This window comes from Triticum dicoccoides, chromosome 2B, assembly GCF_002162155.2.
Source record: "Triticum dicoccoides isolate Atlit2015 ecotype Zavitan chromosome 2B, WEW_v2.0, whole genome shotgun sequence".
Classification (NCBI taxonomy): domain Eukaryota; kingdom Viridiplantae; phylum Streptophyta; class Magnoliopsida; order Poales; family Poaceae; genus Triticum; species Triticum dicoccoides.
Window position 1 is genome coordinate 83,642,513 of NC_041383.1, and position 27,350 is coordinate 83,669,862.

A 27,350-nucleotide genomic window follows, 5' to 3' on the forward strand; every position below is an offset into this window, starting at 1 on the left:
GGGTTGTTGCTCAAGCTTGGAATAGAGAGGTCCAATCTGGAGACCCAGTTCGAGTGTTACATACGAAACTTTCCAGATCGGCGGCGGCCTTAAAAAATTGGAACAAGAAAAAGGTGAGGTGGGCCACTTTCATATCTGGTATTGCAAATGAAGTCATTTTTCGCCTGGACCTGGCTCAAGAGGACCGAGAGCTGACCGAGGCCGAGAGAAATCTGAGGAGCTTGCTCAAGATAAAGCTATTGGGTATTGCGGCCATTGACAGAGCACGATGGAGGCAGAAATCGAGGGTGACTCAGATTAAGGAGGGGGATGCCAACACAAGATTTTTTCATCTCCGGGCAAATGGCCGACGCAGGAAAAACCATATCCCGGTGCTAAATGGGACGAATGGCCCGGTGTCTGATCATGAGGGAAAGGCCAAGATTCTACTGGATCGTTTCAAACAGCAAATGGGCACCCCCTTCTTGCGCACTACCACACTTAATTGGAACTCCTTGGGCCTGTCACGACTAGATTTGACACAGCTGGAGATACCTTTTACTGAACTAGAACTACGGGCTGCGGTGACAGAGATACATGGGGAGAAGGCACCCGGGCCAGATGGTTTTACCGGTGCTTTTTATAAGAGATGCTCGCCGGTAATTAAGGGAGATTTTCTTGCTGCAGTAAATTGCGTGCACTCTTTGCGTGCTCAAAATTGGAAGATCATGAATACGGCAAATATGGCTCTCCTGCCCAAGAAAGATGAAGCCCGAGATGCATGTGATTTCCGCCCTATTAGTTTGATGCACAGTGTTCCCAAGCTCCTGAGTAAGATGTTGGCGGCAAGGCTAGCACCGGTGATTCACAAACTTGTCTCCCACAACCAAAGTGCTTTCATCAGAGGGCGATCGATTCAGGATAATTTTTTGTATGTCAAGAATGTGATTAAGGCTGCTCATTCCGGGAATTCTCCGCTGGTGTTTTTGAAGCTTGACATGGCCAAAGCTTTTGACTCAGTGTGTTGGAGCTACCTGCTGGAGGTAATGGAGGCAATGGGCTTTGGTCAGAGATGGAGGGATATGATATCTATAATATTTGCGTCTTCTTCCTCTAGAGTGCTGCTGAATGGATCACAAGGTTCTCCATTTGTGCATAGACGAGGGCTGCGGCAGGGAGACTCCATGTCGCCTCTGCTTTTTATTCTTGCCATGGAGCCCCTGCAACGGATGCTTTCGATGGCCACAGAGAGGGCGGTGCTTACACCTTTGAGAATCAGGACTGCTCGTTTGCGATCCAGTTTCTACGCCGATGATGCAGCTTTGTTCATCAACCCGGTTGCCCAAGATTTTGCTGCTGTTCATGCCATCCTAAAAGTCTTTGGGGACGCTTCTGGGCTGCGGGCCAACATCGGCAAGACCGTGGCATATCCTATCTCCTGCGCTGAAATTAATGTTGAGAATATATTGCATGATTTTGGTGGGATACTGGGCTCTCTCCCATGTCAATATTTGGGACTACCACTTGGGTTTCGTAAACCGCGGAGGGCAGAGCTTCAACCGGTCCTCGACAAAGTTGCGGGGAAGCTTGCTCCTAGGAAGGGAAGGTTATTAAACAGGATGGGAAGGCTGGTGTACATCAATTCTGTGGTTACGGCAACCGCCACTTTCTTCTTGACGGTCTTCCCGCCTGACAAGTGGCTCACCAAAAAGGTGGACAAGCTGAGGAGAAATTTCCTATGGTGTGCGAAGGATGAATCAATAGGGAGGAAAAGCCTTGTAAATTGGAAACGAGTGTGTGCCCCCAAGCGTTTTGGTGGCCTAGGAGTGAAGGATATAGTTTGTTTCAGTAGGGCCTTGCGCATTCGATGGGAATGGTTCAGGTGGGTTGAAGAGGATAGGCCATGGAAGGGTACAGCGACTCCATGTGATGACACTGATCGGCAACTCTTCTCCAGCTGCACTTGCATCGAGTTGGGAGATGGTAGTGTTGCAACCTTCTGGAAAGATCGGTGGCTCAATGGCGAGGCCCCACAGCACCTAGCACCGGATATCTTCAAGCTGGCTAGGTGTAAACGGCTCACGGTCAAAGAGGCTATAAGCACTGGGCGATGGATGCAAGGTATACAGCGAATGGACAGCCACGAGCAGCTATGTCAATTTGTTGGCCTGTGGGAAAAATTGCAGCCGGTGAACTTGTCAACTCAAAGGGACAAAATCAACTGGAATATCTCTGCCAATGGAATATACTCGGCGAGTTCTGCTTATGGGGTCCAATTCTCTGCCAGGATTGAGCAGCCTGAGATTGCCCGGGTGTGGAGAAGCAAGCTAGAAGGGAAGGTGAAATTCTACATGTGGCTTCTGCTGCAGAACAGAAACTGGACTGCCGACCGGCTACAGGCGAGAGGATGGCCACATAACGCCTCTTGCAAATTTTGTGACCAGGAGCAGGAGATCGCGATGCATCTCACGCTTCAATGCTGTTATGCGAGAGAGGTCTGGCATCTCTCCCTTGGTGCCAACAGCAGGATGTACAATGGTGTGTCTTCGGCAAGTTCAGTTTCAGATTGGTGGAAGATGCTTTGTACGCAAAGAGGAGCACCAGCAAGGACGGAGGAAGAGATAACTCTGTCGGCGTACATCGCCTGGCATCTATGGAAGGAGAGAAACCGTCGAGTTTTTGAGGATAAGGACCTGACACCGAGGGCGTTGGTAAACATGATTCGTGATGACGTTACATTGCTCAGTGAGGCTTTGAGACCTACCCATACGGCAGAGGGGTAGTGCATGTTCTTCAAGAGTGCTTTCCGATAGGCAACTGTATATGTTTGTGTTCGTTTTATGCTCGGGGTGCTTAACACCCCTCCCCTATACTTTGTACTTTTTCCCTTCACTATAATGCAAAAGCAGAGCTCCTGCTATTCCCATCAAAAAAAAAAAAAAGATTAACGTAACACATTCAGGCAACAAGACAAAACATATGTGCACCTTGAATAAGGTTGTCCTGCTTAAGAAAGATCTCCCTGAGGCGAGACTGGCCACATGGATTATATTTCAGATTGAACTTGTCAAAACGGTGAAATGTACTCTTATCAGCATGCACGTCCAAGAGATCAACATTGAGGTCATACCTATGAGAGAGTAAACAGGTTACTACAAAAAAGGTAACATGAAGATAAATAACAGCACCATTAGATAAAGGATTTCAGTTACCCAGTCAAGTCAAACTCTCAAACACCTCCTTAAGAGTCAAATAGGTCCCATCTCTAAAAATCACAACCTCATCTGGACGTTATGTCTGCAGCAGAGTCAAATAGGCTAAGTGCAGGACGTTATGTCTCAGGTTTATTGCTACGTGAGACAAAGAGCAACAATTAGGCAAGAAGAAAGTGGATGTACCTCATCTGGTTCTTTCTTCAATTTTGACTTGATAAACCTCAAAAGATGCTTCTGGTTCATGCATGCAGAGTGATGAACATGAGTATCAACCTTCCTGACATTGTAGAAATCCCTGTGTGGTGCAGCTTTCTGGGCAAGCAGCTCTCTATCGGCATTGACCATCAAATGAAGATTAAATTTCTGAAATTACACAAGCATGTAAACAGAGGTCAATGTACAGAATACAATAGCTTGCGCATGCGACATCATCAAGTTCTCAATGAGATTTATAAATCAAGCTAGCTTCACAGGCCAGTCTGGAACACATTCAATATATGCAGGCAACAATAGAGCAAATGCTTGGAAGGAAGAAAGTTCGAAAGAATTACTTGCTCTAGAAGATTTAAACGGTGATGACAGACGGTTCGGATATCTCCAGCAGCCAATACACGAAGGATATAATGCATATCAGTAAAGAAGGTGGTAGCATCAGCAACAGGAAACAGTCTTCCTTTAGCTGCATCAACAAAGACAATGTGATGATCAACATGCCCCAAACTAAGAAAATCACGAGAAACTAGAAGAAATGAAATGTTTTTTCACTCACAATCTTTACTGGGGTACAGATGAACAACACCATCAACCATTTCAAAGTGATGCTGAAAGAAGGGAAAACAATATTTTAGGGAAAAGGAAAGCAGATATATGTGTAGCCCGTCATTATACGCATACCTAGAGAAATGCACTTACTTCAGTTTTGGTCTGATGTTAATAGTTGAACGGGTTTGGGTTAGGTTTGGGGGTACTAGGATCAGTTATTATATCCTTCTCCCATGGAGCAACTTTTTCTCTGAAGATGTACTTCTCTCGTAGCTCAAGACATTTTTGAAGAACTTTGTACGCTTCAATTTCATCATGAGAAGGAGTTTCTGAGGCAAAATTAAGAATAAGTATAAGAGTAGCAACATGTAAGCAAAGAAAACTAGCTATAATATATTTTATTCTAGTGATCGAGATCAACACAATCAAGTGATGCTATATATAGATAAAGGATGGCATGCACTGAACAGTGATGTTCAAAAACAACAAAGCTGGAAGATATAATGAGACAATCAACATTTGCCCAACATTATTGAAAAGACAGATATAAGGAGAAAAAACATACCAACAGCTGTAATATTGATCCTACTGAAAGTTTCATGCTCAGGTTCCTTTGTATATCAGCTGCTACTGGATTTAGCTGGGTCCCGTGGAGACTGCCAGTTGCACTGTGAGATCTAATCATGCTCGTTGATGGTATGTCCCCATTCTGATCCGCTTTAACAGGAACCGGGTCTGATCCCTGTGAAATTTAGAACAATGTTAGTCTATCAAGTACAGACATAACTAAGGTATATTTGCAAGTAGAAAGTTGTTTCTGAGCATGAATCTTGAGGAAATACAACAAAAAGGTTGCAGGGAAATACATATCTAAACTCTAAAGGAAAACAAAACAATTTAGTGTGTGACCTACATACAACTTAACCTTACAAGCTTTTCTTGATTAATTCATATGACTCACACCAATACCTTATACCTATATACAAGGAAGTAAACCTCATAAAGTTGTGCTGGTAGACATGTTTCCATTCAAAGATTCGCTTAATAACAATGAAATTAGTGAAGATCCTTACAGACCCAACATGTTGTCATTCAGAAAACAAATTATCTACAAAAGTAAGCAGCAAGCACTGCTTGTCAAAGCATATGCATCTCGCACTTACAATAGCCCCATTTGTGCCAACGTAAACAGCATCATCATTTTTGGAATCCGGCTCAAGATCAACATCCTCGTCTGAATCTTCGATGCTCTCAAATGTGCTGACTGCAGGAACAAAGGATTTTGGTGTCGTTGGTCTAACCAGAGACCCAACTCTTTTGTTCGCAGCTGGAGATATAGTGGGCTTGCCTGAGTGGTAAAACAGGCCAACATTAGCATAAAACGTCATGCGAAATGGCTTGCAGATTACAACAGTTACAGAACATGTTTCCTGATGTTACAATACACACTATACACTACTGTATCAGTTTCTATTGTTCATCACGCGAAACCATATTTGGAAACACCGAAAAGAGCTCATCCAAAACAATAAGGTGTGCATCATGGGCAGGTTCTCGCGCTAGCCACGTCCTCACAGGTACTACAAACGAAAAGTGTTAGCGATTGGGTGGGAGAGGAAAAACGAAATCAGGGGGTCGCCAGAATCTATTCCTCCACACGCATCCTCCTCTCCTATCTCTCCTCTCCCCCAAAATGCCGCCGCCGGCCGTGACTCAGCCTGCAGCTCCATGCCATTGGTTCTGCTATGCCTCGCCGTCTCCCCTCTGCATCTCTCTGTCTCGCGGAGCTAGCCTTCCCGTTCGCACCGCAACGCCGTCGGTATGGAGGCCTGGGCTCTGGCAGCCACCACGGCGTCGTGTGTGCCGGCAAGGGCTCTGGGCACCACGAGGTGGGGGACTGGCGCGGCGTCCGGTCGTGGGTTCCAGGGACGCCAAGCCGTAGATCTGAGCCGCCGTCTCCACTTCCTCCTTCCTTCCTGTGACGATCCACACTAACAGATCGCACGAGGGGGAAAGGGGGAGAGATTCAGAGAAGGAAAAGTAGCTTTACTGGGATGAGAGGAAGGTTCAGATACAGGTAGACGACAGAGCGAACTCAATACACACCCTCACGCGCCCACGCAGGGGCAGATAAAGTAGCCTCTCGCGGCTCGGTCCTGATGCTGACTTGGCCCGATGACTTGTTCCTCCTCCTCCTATTGGCTGATCAGGTCCACCGTGGCACTAGTGGGTGCAGGTGTGACATTTCCCCCTCCATCAGAAGGAGCGTCACCTGGCGCTCCGGCCGGCTCTCTCCAGATTGCGGCGGCCGGGAAACGAAGCTTGAGCGTCTCGAAATCCTCCCATGTCACGGCTGCTGGGGAAGCGGAGTTCCAGCGCACCTGAACTTGAACCAGAGCTGCGTCGCCGCGCTTCACCATGCGTCTGTCGATGATCTCCACGGGTGCCGTCTCCACCAGAGTCAGGTCCGGTGGCTTGGGCAGCTCAGCGAAGACCGGCGTGTAGTTGGGCGTGTACGGCTTCAGTTGGGAGACATGGAAGACGTTGTGGATGCGACTGTCCGGCGGCAGCATCAATTTGTAGGCGAGGGTCCCGATCTTGGCCTCCACCTTGAATGGCCCGAAGAATTTGTAGGCCAGCTTGGCGCAGGGTCGATTGACGACGGAGGACTGCGCGTACGGCTGGAGCTTCAGCAGCACGTCCTCGCCCACCTGAAAGCTTCGTTCCGTGCGGTGGCGATCCGCCTTCTTCTTGAAGCGTTGCTGAGCTTGCAGCAGTTGCTGACGAAGACGGGCGGTGTGCGCGCCCCAGTCCCACTGCTCGTTGTCGAGGACCGGCGCCGGCTTGTCGTCCCAGAGTGTTGTGGCCCCCAAATTGGGCTCGGTGCCATACAGAGCTTTGAACGGGGTGCAGTTAAGTGAGGCGTGGAAGGAGGAATTGTACCAGAATTCCGCGGCTGGAAGCCACCGGCGCCAGCGACTGGGGTCGTCGTGGATCGCACAGCGCAGGTACATCTCCATGCATTGGTTGACCCGCTCGCTCTGGCCGTCCGTCTGCGGGTGGTAAGCCGTAGAGTACAACAGCTTGGTGCCTGCGGCCGCAAACAGCTCGCGCCAGAGCGCGCTGGTGAAGACGCGATCGCGGTCGGAGACGATCGAATTTGGCACGCCGTGGAGCTTGACGACGTTGTCCCAGAATGCTCGTGCCACCTTGGTGGCGTTGAATGGGTGACGGAGGGGGATGAAGTGTGCAAATTTGGTAAGGCGATCGACGACCACCATGATGGAGTCGTATCCCTCCGAGGTCGGCAGCCCCTCGACAAAGTCCATCGTGAGCTCCTGCCAGGGTGCCGTGGGAACAGGCAAGGGAGCCAATTGTCCAGGCGGCCGGCAGTGCTCGTGCTTCGCCTGCTGGCACACCAGGCATTGCTTGACGAAGTCGTCGATGTCGCGCTTCTGCCCAGGCCAGAGGAAGAGCTTCTTGACACACTGGTGCGTGGCGGTGATGCCGGAGTGTCCCCCGACCGCGCTGTCATGGAACGCACTGATGAGCTTTGTGCGGAGCGCCGTGTTGTTGCCGATCCAGAGCCTGTCACCGCGGCGAATCAATCCTTTGTGCAGCTCGAACCCCTCCTCGTCTGGGCTGTGGATGGCGAGGCGGGAGAGCATCTCTTGCGCTGTGGCATCCGTCGCGTAAGAATTGGCGACCTCTTGCACCCAAACTGGCTGGCAGAGGGAGAGTGCAGCCACGCTCAGGGCAGCGCCCACCCGCGACAGAGCGTCAGCTGCCCCGTTGTCTTCTCCTCTTCGGTACTGAAATGTGAACTGCAACCCCACTAGTTTGGACATAGCCTTGCGTTGCAGATCTGTCTCCAGTTGTTGGTCCCCCAAATTGGACAGGCTTTTGTGATCTGTAAGGATGGTGAATGGCCCACGCTGAAGATAAGCACGCCACTTCTCCACGGCCATCATCACTGCAAGAAACTCTTTCTCATATGTAGACAGTTTTTGATTCCGAACACCCAGTGCCTTGCTGAAATATGCCACCGGATGACCCTCCTGGACGAGCACCGCGCCGATGCCAGTGTCACATGCGTCGGTCTCGACTACGAACGGCTTGTCAAAGTCCGGCAGAGCGAGAACAGGTGTGCTTGCCATGGCGCGCTTGAGCAGATCGAATGCCGTTTGTGCTTGTTCAGACCAGGTGAAGCCCTTCTTCGTCAGTAAGTTGGTGAGCGGCTTGGCAATGATGCCATAGCGTGCTACGAACTTTCTGTAGTAGCAAGTTAAACCGAGGAACCCGCGGAGTTCAGTGGCTGTCGTGGGCACCGGCCACTGCAGCATCGCCTGGGTCTTGTCGGCGTCTGTGGCCACTCCTTCCTTGGAGATGATGTGCCCCAGGTACTCAATGCTATCCTGCGCAAAGGAACACTTCGAGGCCTTGACGAACAATTCATGCTGACGAAGGAGCTCAAACACTTGCCTCAGATGCTCGACGTGCTCTTCCAGGGTGCCACTGAATACCAGAATGTCGTCGAGGAAGACGATGACGAACTTGCGCGCGTGCTTGCCGAAGATTGCATTCATCAGGCACTGGAAGGTTGTCGGTGCGTTCGTCAGGCCGAACGGCATTACTCGAAACTGAAAGTGGCCATGGTGCGTTTTAAACGCGGTCTTGTGCTCGTCTTCTTCTCGCATACGGATTTGGTGATAGCCGGCGCGGAGGTCGAGTTTGGAGAAGTAAGCCGCGCCGTCCAGTTCGTCGAGCAGTTCGTCGACGATCGGCAAGGGAAACCGGTTCTTGATGGTGATGTCGTTGAGCCGCCTGTAATCGATGCAGAAACGCCAAGTCCCGTCCTTCTTCTTGACGAGGAGAACTGGTGCCGCGAAGGGACTCACGCTGTGGGTGATGACGCCGGACTGCAGCATTTCGTCGACTTAGCGCTCGATCTCATCCTTTTGCAATGGCGAGTACCGGTACGGCCGCCCGTTCGCCGGTGGTGCGCCGTCCACCAGGGTGACGGCATGATCATACTGCCGGTGTGGTGGCAGTTTCTTGGGGTCGCCAAATACGTCGGCAAAGTCCTCGAGGACCGCTTGCACTGCTGGTGGAGGTGGTTTGGCGTTGTCCGTGCTCGGCGCCCGCCAGTCCACGACTGCCATGTACCAGATATCGTTCCCGGCGCGCCACTTGGCGAACTGATCCGGCTCGATGTAGTCGATGTTGGTAGTTGTGCCCTTGGGTCGAACACCCTGCAGTGTGACGGTCTTGCCCTGGTGCACGAAGGAGATGGTCTTGTCCAGCCAGTGACAGTTCATGGGGCTGTTTTGTTCGAGCCAGTCCATGCCCAGCACGCCGTCGTATGCCCCGAGCGCAAGCTGGCGCATGTCCGTACTGAATGTGTGTCCTTGGCACCACCACTGGACAGCCGGGATCATGCTGTCGCAAACCAGGCGCTCCCCATTGGCGACACGCACTTCCACGGGCGGCAGAGGTATGCCAGTGGCCTTGATCCGTTCCGCGAACGCCTGGGATATGAAGCTGTGTGTGCTGCCCGAGTCCACGAGCAGCAGCATCACCTGATTTCCCACCATGGCACGAAGGCGGATAGTGCGCGGTGAGTCCCTGCCAGAGACCGCATGAGTGGAGATGAGGCAACACTCTGGTGCAGCTTGCGCCGGCTCCGGTGCGTCCAACAGGTCGAGTGCATGCATGGCATCGTCAGTGAGCACCTCGCCGTAGTCGCCCACTTGGATGGTGAGCAATTGCGTCTGTTGCTTGCAACGATGCTCGCGGGAGTATCTGTCGCCGCACTTGAAACAGAGCCCGTTGGCACGCCGGAAGTCGCGGAGCTGACGCTCGCGGGCGAACTCGTCGCTGGCCGGCCGAGCCACCGCTGCCGCTGCGGGTGATCGCGGGGGAATCGCGGCGGGCAGAGGCGGGGGCCGCCCGGCTGGGATCGGTCGAGGGCGTGGGTGGCGCACGTCGTTTTCTTCCTCCTGGATGCGAGCCAGCACCGAAGCGCGCGTGATGCTGGTCGGAGCCTGAAGGCGTACCGCTGCGCGAAGATCGTCCCGTAATCCGAGGAGGAACTGGGTGACGAAGAAGCGCGGGCTCAGCGAGGCATCGAGGGCGAGTAGATGGTACATGTGAGCTTCAAAGGCCGATCGATACTCCGCCACCGTGCCGGTTTGCCGCAGATGCAGCAGCTGATTCATCTCCAATTCGAACTCCTCCGCCCCAAATTCTTCGCGGATCGCCGCGCAGAAAGCGTCCCAGCCCAGAGCACGATGAGCCTGACGGTACGCCTGAAGCCAGTGGGCTGCCTGTCCTTCGATGTACAGCGTCGCCGTGGTCACCCAGTTGTGTGGCGGCACGCGGTACAGCTCGAAGTAGGCGACGCAGCGATCGATCCATAGGTACGGCGCGGAGCCGTCGAACTTTGGAAAATCATGCTTGGGAGGCTTGGTGAAGTACTCCTCTGGCCGTGTCAGCTCCATGTCGTGGTGGCCCGGAGGGAAGTCCCCGTGGTGTGGACCGTCCACACGCCCCCCTTCGTGTCTGAGTTGAAGCAGAGGAGGGCCGTTGTTGACGAGGCGGGGTTGCGGCGCGTGTGGATCCGCCGGTGCCGCCGAGGAGCCGGTGAGGGGGCCCCCCCGGGGTGTACTTGGTTGTCGGCCGTGCGGCGAGGTCGCTGGTGGTGGTGGTGCGGTGTCGCGCTGCTGACGAACCTCGTCGACGTCGGCCTGCGTCAGATCCACCTGCCGGCGCAGGTGCGCGAGATCGACGGTGACCTGCTTGTTGAAGGCGAGCTGTGCCTCCGTTTGCTTATCGCCTGCGATTTTGCTCTCGTCGAAGCGGGTGAGCAGGGACGAGAGCATGGACTTGATCTCCTCCGATGATTCGGCCATGGCGAGAAGGATATGCTTGGTTTGTGCGGATGGTTTGGAAGGGGGCGCCGTCCGGCTCGGTCGATCTAACCCTGCTTGGGATTTTGTGTCGATTCGCCGGAGCAAATCAACACCCAGAGCAGTGGATGTTACAGATCGATCTCGCGGCGGAGTGGGAGGAAGAAAATTTCTGGCCGGGATCGCAAGAGGCTCTGATTACCAGTTGTGACGATCCACACTAACAGATCGCACGAGGGGGAAAGGGGGAGAGATTCAGAGAAGGAAAAGTAGCTTTACTGGGATGAGAGGAAGGTTCAGATACAGGTAGACGACAGAGCGAACTCAATACACACCCTCACGCGCCCACGCAGGGGCAGATAAAGTAGCCTCTCGCGGCTCGGTCCTGATGCTGACTTGGCCCGATGACTTGTTCCTCCTCCTCCTATTGGCTGATCAGGTCCACCGTGGCACTAGTGGGTGCAGGTGTGACACTTCCACTCAATTCGTCGCCTCCACCCTCCCTTGCCCCCTCCCCTCTCAGCTCGTCGGTCCGGTGGACGCGACTCTCATCGATGAGCATGGAGGCAGCGATGTTGAGACAATAGATGCTGTGGCATAGGAGCTCCGGACTCACGCCTTAGAGTGCAAGGAGGGAGGGGGGGGTTGTCCTTGGAGAGAGGGTTGGGCGCTTGCGGCGACGGCAGAGGAGGCACACTTGCCGGCTGCAATGACTACTCGGAGTGGAGGTGGAGCAAAGCAGCGGGTTCACGCATGGCCTGAGCGAGGGCAGCGACTTTAGTGGCTGCTGTTCCCTGCATACTTCCTCAGGGTAAATTGTGCTAACTTTCAGATTATTCATTTTGGTTTTACCCTGTCAAATATCTGCTCAGATTAGTTAAACAAGCTATGTAATGATGGTGCAGATTTGTTCCCGATGTGATGATGTAGCTATTGAAAATGGAGGAAATGAGATCTTAGGCAGTCAGGCGCGTGCTTGCAGCTGCAGTAACACGAAGGAGATGGTGGCAAATAGTTTGAGTCTGAAGATCATTTTTGTCCCTCTTCTCTGTTGCTTGTGAATTGTAGAAGCAAAAATTAATGTGATGTTTGTGAGGGGCCGTTGAAGTGACTTGCCTGGTGAGAAGATGTGTGAGGCATGGATTAAAAAAACAGCACACGAAGATGATGAGGTCGGCAGAAAGAGCAGGAGGCTCTAGCAGCTCGCGCCGGTGTAAAAGCCGAGCTAATTTAATCTCTTGCTCGCACACGAAGAATTGACAATGGCGAATTGCATCGTGCTGATTGCTACTAATACTTCTTGTAGATGGTTGGATGAGCAGAAGAAGATGGTGAATGTGACGCCTGATTCCCGTGTGTGGGTAGCACTGAAATTAATTCGTCTGAACATTTTGCTGAAGCTTTCAGCTGTTCGGGCTGTTGGATTCTTACAATCGAATTGCTTGTGCGCAGGCCAGTCTATTTTCATTTGATTTAGTTGTCATGTAATGTAGTGTTATCCTGTATCCGAGTTGATTTCTCACACTAAGTATTTCTGTGCTGAATTGAACATGAAGGCAAAGAGCAGGCCCTCTATTTTAATGCTCGTGTTCTCGATGCTCAAAGGTGTAGGCATGATGTAAGAGGGTGGCGCTGCAGGTTTCTTGTTCGTTATGATCATGATCACTTTGAGGTAATTCTCCTTATGTCTAACATAATTGAGTGTTCATACATGTATTCTGGTTCCAGTGTTACACCATGTTTGGATGTCAGAATTGGGGCTAGGGTCCTGGAGTTGCGATTCTGGTTCCAGGGTTGTTTGCTTGCGCATAGAATTCCATGAAGATTTGATGGCAAGTACAACCCCAGCTGGCAAATTAGACCTCCACACGGCCCTTTGGTCTATATGTAGTTTGCCATGGTTTTCTTCTTCATAACGTGCCTGGACATGAATAGATGGGTAGCTAGCCATGGTCCTTTGTCGTCCCATTAAAACCCATTCCAGTTTCTATAGGCAACGAAACCTATTTTTGAATTTCCTTGTGATTTCATTTCCAATATGCAATTTCTTTGGCAACCAAACAAACAAATCTGAATGTTCAAGGGAGAAATGCTGGGGAAGAATAGTATGCTACTATGGTTTTTGTTCTAGGCTAATTATCTTACTATGTAGTCAAAGAAAATGGAAAGCAGAGTGATGCGTTTAGTTTCTTTTATGATGTTTCACACGAATAATTAGTTATTATATTTATTTTCACGCGACAGGAGATTGTTCCTCTAAGGAAGGTATGTCATCGACCAGGAACTGATTTCAGGCTCCAGATTTTGCAAGCCAGTAGAGCGGTGGCGTCTGCAGATGCTCGGAACGCTATCCCAGCTGAGCAGAAAGCCCAAAAGGCACACAAGAGGATGGATGTGAACACTAACAAGGTGACCGTTGTTCGCTGTTAGGAATAAGCAACTTGTATTCCCATGAGGCCATAGGCCGATATATATACATGTACAGGTGTGGAACATATGCAGGAAACCCCTTATACAATGGGATAAATACAAAGGGGTACATGACTTATATTATAACTCTAACACCCCCCCTCAAACTCATGGTGGATGAACAACACTGAGTTTGGAGAGATAAAAGCCATGTTGTGCTCTAGTCTGGGCCTTCGTCAGGAAATCCGCCAACTGTAACTCGGAAGGCACATACTGAAGAGCAATAACCTGGTCCTGCATAGCAGCGCGCACATAGAAAGCATCAACACCAATATGCTTGGTGAGCTCATGCTTCACAAGATCGTGCGCAATGCTAATAGCACCTGTACTGTCAGATAAGAGCAGAGTCGGTGTAGTGACAGAAACACCAAAATCCTGAAGTAACCACCGTAACCAAGTCACCTCTGCCGTCAAAAGAGCCATGGCTCGCAACTCAGCCTCTGCACTCGAACGGGAAACTGCAATCTGTTTCTTCGTCTTCCAGGCAATGAGAGAACCACCAAGAAAAACACAGTAAGCAGAAAATGAACGGCGATCTGAAGGATCACTAGCCCACATAGCATCCGAATAGGCCTGAAGCTGTAAAGAACTGGAGCGTGGAAAGAATAGACGGTGAGAGATTGTGCCCCGAAGATATCGGAGAACACGAAGTAGATGACTATAGTGGACCGAGGTGGGAGCGGAGACGAATTGACTCAGAATATGAACCGGATAAGAGATATCCGGACGAGTGACAGCTAGATAGACAAGACTGCCAACAAGATGACGATAACGCGTCAGGTCAGGGAGGGGATCACCATCAGTAGCACGGAGGTGAACATTGAGCTCCATAGGAGTCTCAACAATGCGCTCATCAGTAAGAGCAGCACGAGCAAGAAGATCCTGGATATACTTTTCCTGGGATATAAAACAGCCATCAGAGGTAGAAGAGACTTCAATTCCAAGAAAGTAGCGAAGAGGTCCAAGATCAGATATAAGAAACTGCTCACTAAGACGGGCCTTTACAAAGGCAATATACTCGGGGTCATCCTCAGTGATGATCATGTCATCAACATAGAGAAGAAGAAGAGTTCGACCACGAGGAGGAAGGTGAATAAATAATGCTGGATCATGAGCACTTGCTGAAAAACCAGCGGCAGTGACCATAGAGGCAAAACGCTCAAACCGGGCACGGGGGGCTTGCTTAAGGCCATAGAGAGAGCGACGAAGACGACATACCATGCCACCAGGAACAGAATACCCAGGTGGTGGCTGCATGTACACCTCCTCACGCAGCTCACCATTAAGAAAGGCATTCTTAACATCAAGCTGAGATATAGACCAGTGGCGTGCAGAGGCAACGACAAGAAGTGTACGAACAGTGGTCATATGGGCCACAGGAGCAAAAGTCTCGTCATAATCACGACCATGCTCCTGTTGAAAACCACGAGCCACAAGACGAGCTTTGTGACGCTCAAGAGAACCATCGGAGCGAGTCTTAACCTTGTAGACCCACTTACAAGTGATGGGACGGACTCCGGGAGGAAGAGAAACAAGATCCTAGGTACCAGTGCGTTCAAGAGCAGCAATCTCCTCTGCCATCGCAAACTGCCATTCAGGACAAACAACAGCCTGACGATAAGAAGTCGTCTCAAGAACAGCAGCACCAGCGGTGGGAAATCCAAAGCGATCAATAGGCGGACGAGGACGAGAACGCAAGCCATAAGTAGGCTGAGACGAAGATGATGACTCATCCACAGAGGCATCCACAGGTCGTGAACGACGAGTGTAATGCTGAGGAAAAGATGGAACAATAGAAGGAGGAATCGCCAAGGTAGAATCGGGGGGTGGCGACGAAGAAGTCACCGGAGATGAAGGTGTAGAATCCGGTGACATGCTAGGCAAGGAGACCGGGGAAGATGGTGGCTGCAAATCGACTAGAGGTGGAGAAGCAGAGGGAGTGGAACGAATAGGCACAGGCTCGACGGGGGTGATAGGTGAGTCAGGAAAAGTGAGGAAAGAGATATCCTCCACCGAAAAAGTCGAGGAGGATGGGCGTGGATAGAAGGGACGAGACTCATCAAAAGTCACGTCTCGAGAGATATGCATCCGACGACCGATAGGATCCCAACAACGATAGCCCTTATGCTCATCACTGTAGCCTAAGAAGACACACTCAACAGACTGAGCGGTCAGTTTGGTGCATTCGCGAGGGGTAAGAAGAACATAGCAAACACAACCAAACAAGCGAAGCATCGAATAATCGGGAGAACGATCAAAAAGACGCTCGAAAGGAACACCACCCTGTAGAGCAGCGGAAGGCTGTATATTGATAAGATAGGTGGAGGTGGAGACGGCCTCGGCCCAAAAATCAGGCGGGAGAGAGGCAGCAATCATCAATGCACGAGCCGTCTCAAGAAGATGTCGATGCTTTCGCTCGGCCACACCATTCTGAGCATGGGCACCAGGACAGGAGAATTGAGAGAGAGTTGCTTGCTCAGCAAGGACACCACGCAACATCTTAGAGATATACTCGCCAGCGGAGTCAGCACGAAAAACACGAATGGGTGAAGAGAACTGAGTATGAAACATGGCAGCAAAACGCTTATAAATAGACAACACCTCACTACGAGAAGTCATGAAATAAAGCCATGTGTAACGAGAGAAATCATCTATGAAAATAATATAATATTTATGACCACCTTTCGAAGCGAAAGGAGCCGGACCCCATACATCAGAATGGACTAAATCGAAAGGACGCTTAGACACTGACTCACTATGTGAATATGGTAACCGAATCTGCTTGCCAAGACGACAACCCTGACACTCTAAAGAGACATCCCCTGAGACAGACCCCAGAAGACCTCGACAAACTAAAGATGACAATCGAGAACCACATAGATGACCAAGTCGATGATGCCACTGCTTGAAGGAACCAGTAACAGAGGCGACTGAAGCGGAGGAACTGGCGATGGTGGTGGCAGCGGAAGGAACATGAAGCCAGTCCAACTCCCAAAGACCCTGAGAATCACGGCGGCGAGGGCCAGCCCCAACCAGAGTGTGCGTGCGACGGTCCTAGACAGAACAAGAGTCAACGTCAAGGATGACGCGGCAACCAGAATCAGTAAGTTGACCAGCAGAAAACAGATTCGTGGTAAGTCGAGGAACATGAGCAACATCAGGAACAGAATAAGAAGGAGTGAAAAGATTGCCTCTACTAGCAACAGAAAGTGGAGTACCATCAGCAGTTAAGACATGAACAGGAGAATCCAGCGATCGAAGAGAGGACAAAGTAGAAGAATGAGAAGACGTATGAAAAGAAGCTCCAGAGTCCAGAACCCATGGGGATGTACCTGACTGTGTAGAGGGCGGTTGCTCAGGGCGGGAAGCATCAGTCACAGAACCAGCAGTACCCGTCGAGGAAGAACCTGAAGCCGCGAGAAGATGCTTAAGTCTCAGAATATCCTGCTCAGTCAAAGCAATGGCTGAAGCTGTCGAGGTAAATGACGAAGTCCCTGAAGATGATGATCACGCCTTGTGCAGATGTTTCCTCTTCGTGTAGCACTGAGACTCAATATGACCATCATTGTTGCATTAGTCGCAATGTGGACGGGGGCGACCTGAGCCTCCGGAAGGAGTGGGCAAGAGTGGTGGAGCACTCGAGCGAGAAGAGGTCGGTGCAGCAGGTGGCGTGGAAGAAGACCGAGTAGCGAGCACAGAGGGAACCTCCAGCAAACCAGCACCACGTAAGCGAGTCTCCTCAGCACGAATCTCAGAAGGCGCCTCCATGAGAGAAATACGACCACGAGCAAACAACTGAGCACGCCGGGGCTCAAACTCCTTATGGAGCCGAGACAGGAACTCGTAGACGCGATGAAACTCCAAATTGGCCTGGATAGCCTGGCAACAGGGGCAAGTACGACAACCAGCACTGCGGAGAGAATCAAGCTGGCGCTAGATAGCAGAACTCTGTGCGTAGAAGTCATCAACAGTAGAGTCACCCTGCTGAAGAGCATGCTCCTGACAGACCACAGAAAGGTATAGGGCATCACCAGAGGGCTCATAGCGCTGACGAAGACGGGTCCACATCTCAAAGACAGTAGTAAAACCCAGAAACTCAGAAGCAAACTGAGGCAGAACACTAGCAGTGAGAACAGCTGCAGCACGAGCATCATCATCAAGCCACTGGGTGTAAACAGACAGAGCACCATGATACGTCTGAAGAGCCTCCTCATAAGCCAAAACCCTCTCATCATAAGCACGATCAACAGCCTCATCAGCAAGCTTAGCCGCATCCTTGGCGGCCTGATTAGCATCCATAGGAAGAACCAATGGAGTCGGCGGAGTAGGGGCAATCGGAGGAACCGGACGTGGCGGACAACATACCTCGCCAGAAAGAACACCCCAGAGACGGATGCCACGCATGTGAATGGGCATGAAGCCAGTAAACTCGGTGTAGTTAGTACCATCAAAGATCACTGGACAGCGAGGGACATCAACATATCCCGATGCAGCAGACATTTTTTTTGGAACGGATATCCGAGATTAGCAGGATCGGGAACGAGATCAGGGAGCGGCAGTCAGAACTGCAGGGCCCGGCTGGATAGGAGATCGGGGCCAACTGGAGAGGAGATCGGGAGGCCACAGGAGAACGAGCGGCGGCGGCGGGAGTCCCCTGCCTGCTTCGAGCGAGCAGGGAATCCTTTGAGCGAGCAGCGCCCTGCCTGTTACGAACAAGCGTGAGATCGGGGGCGCCTGTGGGACCAGCCCCCTGCTTCGGCCGCGATCCAAGCTCGAGAAGAAGTCAGGCAGGAAGCGGGCGGACGGGCAACTTCGATCGAGGGCAGGTACGCAGCTTCGATCGATGGCGGGCAGTGGACGTGGGAAACCGGCGAGGAGAGAGAAACACCCGCGGCGCCACGGGAGGATCAATCACACAAGTTGCGGCGTGTAAAAAAATTGACCTAGCTCTAATACCATGTTAGGAATAAGCAACTTGTATTCCCATGAGGCCATAGGCCGATATATATACATGTACATGTGTGGAACATATGCAGGAAACCCCTTATACAACGGGATAAATACAAAGGGGTACATGACTTATATTATAACTCTAACATTCGCAACCCAGATCAAGGAGTGCCATCTGACAAGCTGGCCGCTCCCTTACCAGCCGCGCCTACTGGCACCTGCAGTGATTCAGTTTTAGATGTGCAGGTGGGGAATGTGAAGGTTATTCCCAAAGTTGAAGGTGTAAATGAAGCATCTGACGACAAGATGAACGTGTGGGCGCAGTTGTTTTGCTTCCCTGTGCATTTCGTTTTGAACTTTTAAGTCCAAAAAATGTTCGCTTTGAAACTTTCAATCGAGGAAGGATGGCCGCCTGGTAACCGTAATGTGCCGATGTTGACTTATTTTCTGGTGTGGTGGACAAAGGTGTTGGATTGTCGATATCTATATAGCTTATATCATGAGACAAATGTAGTTTTCTGGTGGTAGTGTCTTTTATCTGTTCATCAGGGTCTGGGAGGTGTTTAAATGAGATTATTCTAGCCCTGAGGATAAGCAAGATGTGACGCTGGACTCGAACGTTGTCTGGGTTCCACTTGCACCCATTTGTTTGACCCTCCAAACATTATAGCCACTGAATTGTTAGCCTTGGAAGAGCCTCCAGCTTAGCCTTGCAGAAAGGAAATTTCATAATTTTGAAAACAGAGAACACGCATCCCACCACCACCGCCACCGCTCGAGGAACTTGCTCATTCCCCTTCCTTCCTTCCCTAATCTCTCATATTTGTTTGATTGTTCATTTACAAAGATAATTTTCCGTTCCTTGGCATTTTATTAATTTTGTACTAACAGTTTGTACAAGCAAGTTGATGATTTGATGCAGCACCAACTCCTTGGTCAACAATGATTTGAAGCAAATGTTGTGACAGCCCAAATCACCATGCTTAACTTCTAGACCAGGACATAAATTAAACTTAACAGGTACACCCATTTGCATGTCAGCTGCATGAATTAGCAGGGTGAAGTAGCATAATTCAGCTGTGTAGTTGTGATGTACATGTGTGCTTTGCTAGAGAGATTGTTACTAAACTTAATGATACTTGTCTACATCTCCGATTACTGCATTTAGGCTGCTATATTTTGTGGGATAAGTGATTGGTTGAAATGTTAAGCCATCTGTGGTTGATTAATCTCTTTGCTGGCCTTATTCTGAAACAATAAATTTCTATAGATGCTGAGAGTAGGAGTAGGATCCTCATGATGTTATTTCACTACATCTTAATAGGACAATTTGCTAGGGGAAAAGAATTTATTCACTCCTGATCTACCTGGACATCCACTTCGGCTCACTCGCCGCCAGCACCAAGCAAGAAGTCTAACTACTTGTGACAATCCAACATCGAAATGCATTCTTCTGAAAACTTATTCATGTGGTCCGATGGTGATTTATGGCATGCTATTCCAGAGAAGTCAGTTGACAGAACCATATCTTTATTGCTTAGAGGATGGCTACTAACTTTCTTATGTTCCATTATTTTCCTTCTCTGTTCCTAGACTGCATTTGTAGATCCCTATCTTTTTATGATCATTTCTCTTTCCAACCCATCTCAATAATTTGAATAGACGATTGCATCAAGAGTAGCTGACCAAGTTGGTGTGGAACTCGGAGAAGAAGTAGGAGATAAAATAAGATTTGAGGATGTGAAATATACCCGGTATGATCTAAGTTTCTCTCCTTGTACTGATTTTCTTTATCTCAGTTCTACAGCAAAATTTTCAGTTTCATGGATTTCATGCCCAATATACTCTACTTATGCCATAGACGGTTTGATAGGGCATGACCATGATCAAATTTCTCACAGATGGTGTACTGATTAAAAAAAAAGATGTAAGATCCTCTTCTTAGAAAATATAGGTACCATGTTATGAGCCTCAGTATTAGTATAAACTTAAGCTGGCAGTCCAAATTATGACATGCCATGTTTGATCAAATTTATGTTGTTATTGTGATTACACATTTGTGGTGATAATCGTAGTAGCATAATAACACCTTTTTCAGTTGGACGGTTCCATACTGGTTTTACGATATTCACATACCAATCCATGTTTTTCTATTTAATTAGTTTTATTATGATAGATGAAGCTCTTGTAAGATCCATTGCAACCGACATATTGCGGGGACTCCTGAAAAAGGTTTGCAATTTTGAATTCGCAAGTCTGGTTTCTCTTCAAGTCATTTGTGAATAATGTTTTGTTTCCCACTTTGCATGTTTCTTTACATAAATCGACCAGATTCAACGTTATCAGCCAGAGTTGCGCCTAATCATTTCCTCTGCAACAATTGAAGCAAGATCAGTGTCAATCTTTTTCAGCAAAAGGTTGATAGGCTGATGGTGCATTATTCGGCCCGTGGGAGGGATGTGGGCTGCGTCGAAGATGGTTTGGCTAGATGGTCCTGCTAGATTCTGTGTGATTGTGTATACATAGTCGGGTTTTAATTACAAATCCTTCTATTTTCATGACTATGGCAAGTTACTACCTTAAACATAGCTGAATTTCTTTTAGTACTACAGGTGCTGCCGCTGTCTTTTGCTACCAATTTAGCTGCAACCTATTGAGACCTCAAAATTTGAAAGCTGAAAAAGAATCTCAAAACAACATTTTTTTATTGCAATTTCATGCCATGGTCTTCTTATCAATATGAAGAGAGCTGAAAAGAATGTCTCGCATTAGTTTTAATTGTAAATTTCTTTGTATTGTCTTATCTCAGGTTTAGCATGTTACTAATTATATTGCGCTGACTGTAAACGAACAATAGTTTACCTGAATAATTCATCCTAGACTGGAGCTGGAATATAAATAGTAGGTTCCAACATTTGTTGTCCACTTCACACATTTTTTGTCCACGTACTTTGGTGCCATTTTCCTCACGGTTCTGCCGCAGGTGCTTCCCTTCTTCCATTCTCTTATTATAAATTATTAAGGCTGGCTGCTCTGCTCAATTTAGCAAATCTTTATTGTTTGCAGAGGACTGGCATCAAGATTGATTAATGTGCTTGGTGGTCTATGATGTGCCTATATATTAATATGTTCATTGATTTTAGCTTTAGCTCATTCAAGTGGCTATTATATGTATATTTTTCTAAGGATGGAAGATGATTATTTCCCAAGCAACAATGATTGGTGTTCTTCTTAAAGGTAATAATATATCTATAGACCTTAGGAGCACATGTGTTCTTAAATGTATCTCGAATTAGCGTCCTTTGTTTTCCTTTGATAAGATGCATCATGTTGATTGCTGAGTTGATTGATTCCCCCAAATAATATTTTTATGCAATTCTTACTGGAGGATATCTTTGTGTCAGGGGTTGGGTACGACATATGCCAAAGGATGGCTTATCATGGTGGGTGCGAGTAGAATGTCGCCGGTGCCCAGAAGCGGGATGAGGCGAAGACATGCACGCCGGCGGATCTTACCCAGCTTCAGGGCTCTCCGAGGAGATAACACCCCTACTGTGGCTCTGCGGGGTCTCCGCATGATCACTATGGCAAAGTGAATACAAGGTTGCTCCTAGAGCTGTTTTCTGGAGGTAGGAGAGGGCAAGGCTAGCTCCCTCCTTCCTATATGATCGGGTCTAATACTAGAGAAGATATCCCCCTTGCATGGGTGCCCCGGGGGGCTTATATAGGCCTACCCCCTAGGGATACAATGGTAATCCGGCGGGGCGCGGGTCCCAGTCGTCTGTCTCTCAGGCCGCCGTCTTCTCCGCCGACTGCTGGGGCCCGCCGACTGGTGGGCGCCGCCGACAGGCTTGGTACTGTAGTAGTGCTTCTGATGATGCTGGCTTGGTCATGGGGTCATGGCAACAGTGCCGCCGTCTGGCGGACGATCACTGTCGCCTTTCCCCGTCTTGTCTGGTTAATGGTGTGCGGGGCCCGTGGGAGCGGTCGGCCGACTCCAGGGGGCCGACTTCCACGGGTCCATCTTCGGGGCGCTCTCGCCGTCTTCTGTTCTCCCGCTGACGGGCGGGTCCCGCCGTCTCCGAGCCATACAGGTAGGCTGTCGTGGGCACAGTGCGCCGCCCACTGAGGCTGAGGTTAGGGCAGGCATGGCACCAGTGCCGCGCCACGATGGAGATCTCTAGCGATACGGCGCACTGTAGCCATGCCAGCCCCTCGTAGGTAGGGTAGAGACGGCCACACAGTGACCGTACCCCGCCCCGTCCATCATGGAGAAGGCAGGAGATGGTTGGAGTCGCGGGCCGACTCCCATAGTCGCCTTATCTTGAAGTCGCCAGCCAAGAGTCGGCTCATCTCGAAGTCGTCAGCCAAGAGTCGGCTTAACTCGAAGCCGTCCCTGGGACTCGGCCGTGAGGGACAGTTGCTGCCGACTCCCAGGAGGCGGCTCTTCATCGTGGGGTCTTGAGGGGCACAGTCTGCCCCGATGTTTTGGAAGGTTCTGGGGCTCGGGTTAGCCTACCTGTGGCCCATTACTCCGACAGTAGTCCCCGAAGCTGGTGAGGCGCCGCGGGAGACGCGTCGGGGAGCCTCAACAGTTTCATCTCTCTCGGGGTGGAACCTCGGCCTCGCTCGCCGTCTTCCTCCAAGCCGACTAGCTGGAGTCGGACTCGCAGAAAGCCGTCTTGCCTCTTAGAGAGTTTGAACGTCGCGGCGGGGTCCCTGGCAGCGTGCCCGATAAGCTTCCGGGCAGCCGCCCATTGCGGGTCCGTTGCGTGGCGCCACGTGGCGGGGTCAGTCTGCCCACCCACGCGCGCGACGGGACAGGACCTTAGGCGGGGCCCGCCACTACCGTGCCTCGGCACATGAGCGGATTTGTTGCGGCCGTGCGGACGGTTGGGTTTCCCAGGCCGTAACTGCACGCAGTTACTGCGTGTGGTAAATCGTGGGGGCGTGGGGGCCGGGGCGCAGTTAATCCCACGCCCGCCCCATCGGCTTATCAGCCCATGAGCCTATAAGTAGGTGGGAGGAAGGGAGCGGCGAAGCACGCGCGCCCATCTCCCCTACTCCCCTTGCTTCTTTCTTGCTTCTTCTTCCTCTTGCTGCCGCCGCACCGAGCTACGCCATGCTTGCGACGATGAGTTCTTCCTCCGTCGACATCATCGAGTTCCTCTGCAAGACGCGTCGCCTCCTCGGCGCGGACCTAGTGCGAGCCCGCGCCGCGCCGGAGGGGGAAATATCGCCGGCGCCGGAGGATGGCGAGCGGGTCATATTCCGCTCGCACCTCATGCGCGGCCTGGGGCTGCTGGCGAGCGGCTTCTTCTGCTCCTTCTTGGAGTTCCACGGGCTCCAGCCGCACCACCTCACCCCGAACACGGTGGTGCTGCTGGCTGCGTTCGCCACCTTGTGCGAAGGCTTCCTCAGCGTTCTCCCCACAATCAAACTGTGGGGAGAGTTCTTTCAGTCAAAGCTCGGCAGCCACGTCGCCGGCGTGCCGGCCCAGTGCGGCGCCTTCATCGCGATGCGGATGTCGGTGGCCGATAATCCGTTTCCCGCCATCCCGCTGATCAAGTCGGTGAAGATGTGGCAGCGTTCTTACTTCTATGTGAAGAACGTCGCCGCAGACGGCGACTGGGTCAATCTGCCGCCTTTTGAAGCCGGCGCACCGGCTGGGAGGCTCCCCAACTGGTCCCACTGGGTCAAGATGCTGACTCCCGCTGGTGCCGCCGCCGTCGCGCGACTCCGAGTTCTGACGCAGTCGGAGGGCTTGACCGGGTCTGACTTGCTGGCCGCCTTCGTGGCGCGCCGAGTCCTCCTGCTCCAAGGCCGACCTCATCTGATCTGTCAGATGAGCGGCCACCGGGATCCGAGTCGGCTCTGCTCCAAGGACATGCCCCACGCGGAGGTGGCGGACATGGTGAACTATATCTCAAACTGCAACCTCGCGGCGACTTGGCAGTTCGGCAAGGAGCCGTACTCACGCGCCAACCCCCCGCCTGTCGTAAGTCGTCTTTCTTCTCCTTTTGTCTTCTTTGCAGCCGAATCCGACTTCTAATCTTTTTGGTTTTTCTTGAGTCAGAACCCCCTCATCCAGCCTTCAGCCGGCACCGCGGGCTCGGCCCGCCAGTTCGTCCCCGATCGAGCGGAGAGCGACATCAACGACCCGGACTTGGGGGCCACGGCGATGGAGGCCGACGCCGAAGGAGGAGGAGGAGGAGGCTTCAGGACCTCGGCCACTTTTGCCGACTGGCTTGATGACGATGCCGAGGGGGAAGCCGCCCCACGCCACCAATCAAGGGCCGGCCAGCCGAGCGCGAGTTCCGCCGCCGGCTTGGGTGGTCAAGGCGGCGCGAAGAGGCGCCGGGCTGGGCCGAGCTTTCTTGGCGGCCGGCCAAAGAAGCTCAAGGGGGCGGCCACCGTGACCTAGAGGGAGGAGGCGATCGCGAAGGACAACCGCTTCCGCAAGGAAGTGAAGAAGCCGCCACTGGTCTCCGCGTAAGTGCCTCCGTCTTGCCTTGTCTTCTACTAGTGAATTTGTCCAAATCTTTTACACACCCTCATTGCTTCAAGGCTCCCCTCACCTTTGAGAGGGGCGCCGCCACCTCTGTCATGGGGTCGGCGGAGACTTCCGCCGGTACTCGGCGGATTGATCCCGCCGCCGACCTTCGGGAGGCGACGGAGCGGAACGCGCGGGAGAAGCGCGACGAGGACGAAGCCGCCCGTCTGGAGAAGGCGGAGGCCGACAAGGCGGCTGCCTCCGCCCAGAGGAAACTGGACGAGGCCGAAGCCGCCGTGGCGGCGAGGCGGCGAGCTGAGGAGGCCGCGCTCCTCCAGTCGGCATTACTCGTCATCCCGCTGAACTCCGCGCAGCCGCCCCCGGAGTTCACGGGGCAGACTGGGGAAGCCGGCGGTGAGAACCCCGTCATGGAGAGGGAGAGCGGCGATGCCTCCATGTCGGACACGATCGTGCCGCCACCACCGCCTCCACCGCCGTCCGGGAGTGCGCAAGGTAAACAGCCGGTAGGCCCGCCGGTGCCGCCGACTGAGGACGAGTCCGTGGCGAAGCTGCTCCTTCAAGTCGCCTCGCCAGCGCGTCGTCGTCTTGAGAAGGCGACTTTAGCGCCACGGCCGCTGGAGACCGGCACCGCCAGCTCGGCCATCCCAGACGCTGAGGCGACGAGCGCCGTGCCCGTTGGGTGGGTGCGAGGAGGCGGCACGGGCCCGCTGAACCAGGCCCTTCTGGACGTTCAGGCGAAGCTGCGAGCCGAGGGCGACGCCATCCAGAGCTGCACCAAGGCGCATCTGGCGTCGCGAGTAGCCGTCCGGGTATGCTTCATTTTTGACTTTGTTTTTCTTTGTTCTTTTCTGTGGGGGCGCGCCAGCGCACCCACTGGGTGTAGTCCCCGAGTTTCGGGCCGGCTGCTGAGCAGGCGGCTCGGAACTCCTTCTGGCGAGTTCCGATACTTATCTTCGTCTAAAAATTCTTATTTGCAGGAGTACCACAACCTCCGCGTCACTGCTTTCAACCGCAATGTTGAGGAGCTGGGCAGGCGGACTGCCGACTTGTCAGAGAGTCGGAGTGAGTCTTCCTTCTTCGTGAGGGCGCGCTGGCGCACCCGCGGGCTGTAGTCCCTGAGATTCGGGCCGACTGCTCAGCAGTCGGGCCGGATCTTCTTAGCGACTTTCTTTGTTGACGACTTAACGTCTTTGTTTTTTATTCTTCAGAGGCCAACGCCACTCTCCAGCAGCAGCTGGGCGAGGCCAACACAACCTTGCGCGCCAAGGGGGAGGAGTGCGGCAAACTCGCCGCGGAGCGTGATCTGCTGGCCACGCAGCTGGCGGAGCAAAAGGAGCTGCTCAAGAAGGCGCGGGAGGAGGCAGCGAAGAAAGAGGCTGCGCTCCTGGCCGAGTTCGAGAGCGAGCGCTCCTCCTGGACCGACAAGGAGGCGCAGCTGACTTCCGGCTTCCATGAGGTCGAGGACATCGTCGACAGTGAGTTTCTTGGTTTCCTTTGAGCTGCCGACTGTGGGTCGGGCCGACTCCTGATTCTGACTTGCTTCTTTTTTGTCTTGGCAGACTTCTTCCCTGGCCACTCGCAAGCGGTCACTCAAGCCATCGAGGCAGATCGCGAGGCGCGGAGGGCAGATGGTGCGGAGATTGCCGCCAACGCCCCCCGAACCCTTGACGAGCAGCTTCTGAGCATCGAGGCCCGTCTGCGGCCGGCCCATCGGATGCTGCGCCGGCTTCAACGTGCCGGTGCCCAGGCCATTGCCGCCCTGTGGCCGGACATGCCGGTTCTGCGCACTGCCAGTCGGACTGCCGACTAGCTGGAGGTCGCAGCTGGTCGTCTTGAGGCTTGGAAGGGTTCCTCGGCCCGGGCTGGAGCGCACCGGGCCTTGGAATTCGTCAAGGCATGGTATACAGGGCTGGACCTGGACCGGCTGGCTGCGTTCCGGTCAGAGGCCCAGGCGGAGCTGATAGCCGTGGAAGATGCCCTCGTCGCGCGTGCAACGGCGATCGCGACTACGTGGACACCAGCGTCTTCGTCCCTGATCGGGCTGAAGACGGCAGGGAGGCGCCGCCGGAGTGGTTCGGGATGAACCCAGATTACAACGAGGACTCGGCGGAGGTAATTGCTTCCAGCGCCGAGGAGGAAGGCGAGGTGGAGGACGGAGGCGAGACGGAGGCGCCAGAAGACGGAACGGGCGACCAGCCTCAGCTCGACCGCGCCCCAGCAACGAGCCACGTCCGGAGAAGGCGGCTGCCACCGGAAACGATCAAGCCGAGACTGCCCAGCCGGCCTCCCCGGCGCCTGACACCGCCGTCTCCTCTGATCCTCCGAACCCGGATGCCGCTTCTTAGGTTGCCGTCTTGCCTTCATTTTATCTGCCTTAGTAGTCTTTGAAGAACTTTTATTAATTCGAATAATTCCACCCGCGGGGTGTATCTTGAACTTGTACTTGAAGATTCGGCCAAGGGCCTATGTTATGTAAATATTTTTCCGAATTCTATCTTTCCTTGCTCATTGCTCTTTTGGCTTTTTCCTTTGCCGCCTTCCCTTAGTCGCCGC

The 27,350-nt window shown here is 52.2% G+C and overlaps 1 pseudogene; it reads right to left on the reverse strand.

Annotated features, from left to right (window-relative positions):
• LOC119360530 overlaps positions 1 to 27,350 on the reverse strand; it is a 52,371-nt pseudogene that overhangs the window by 3,295 nt on the left and 21,726 nt on the right.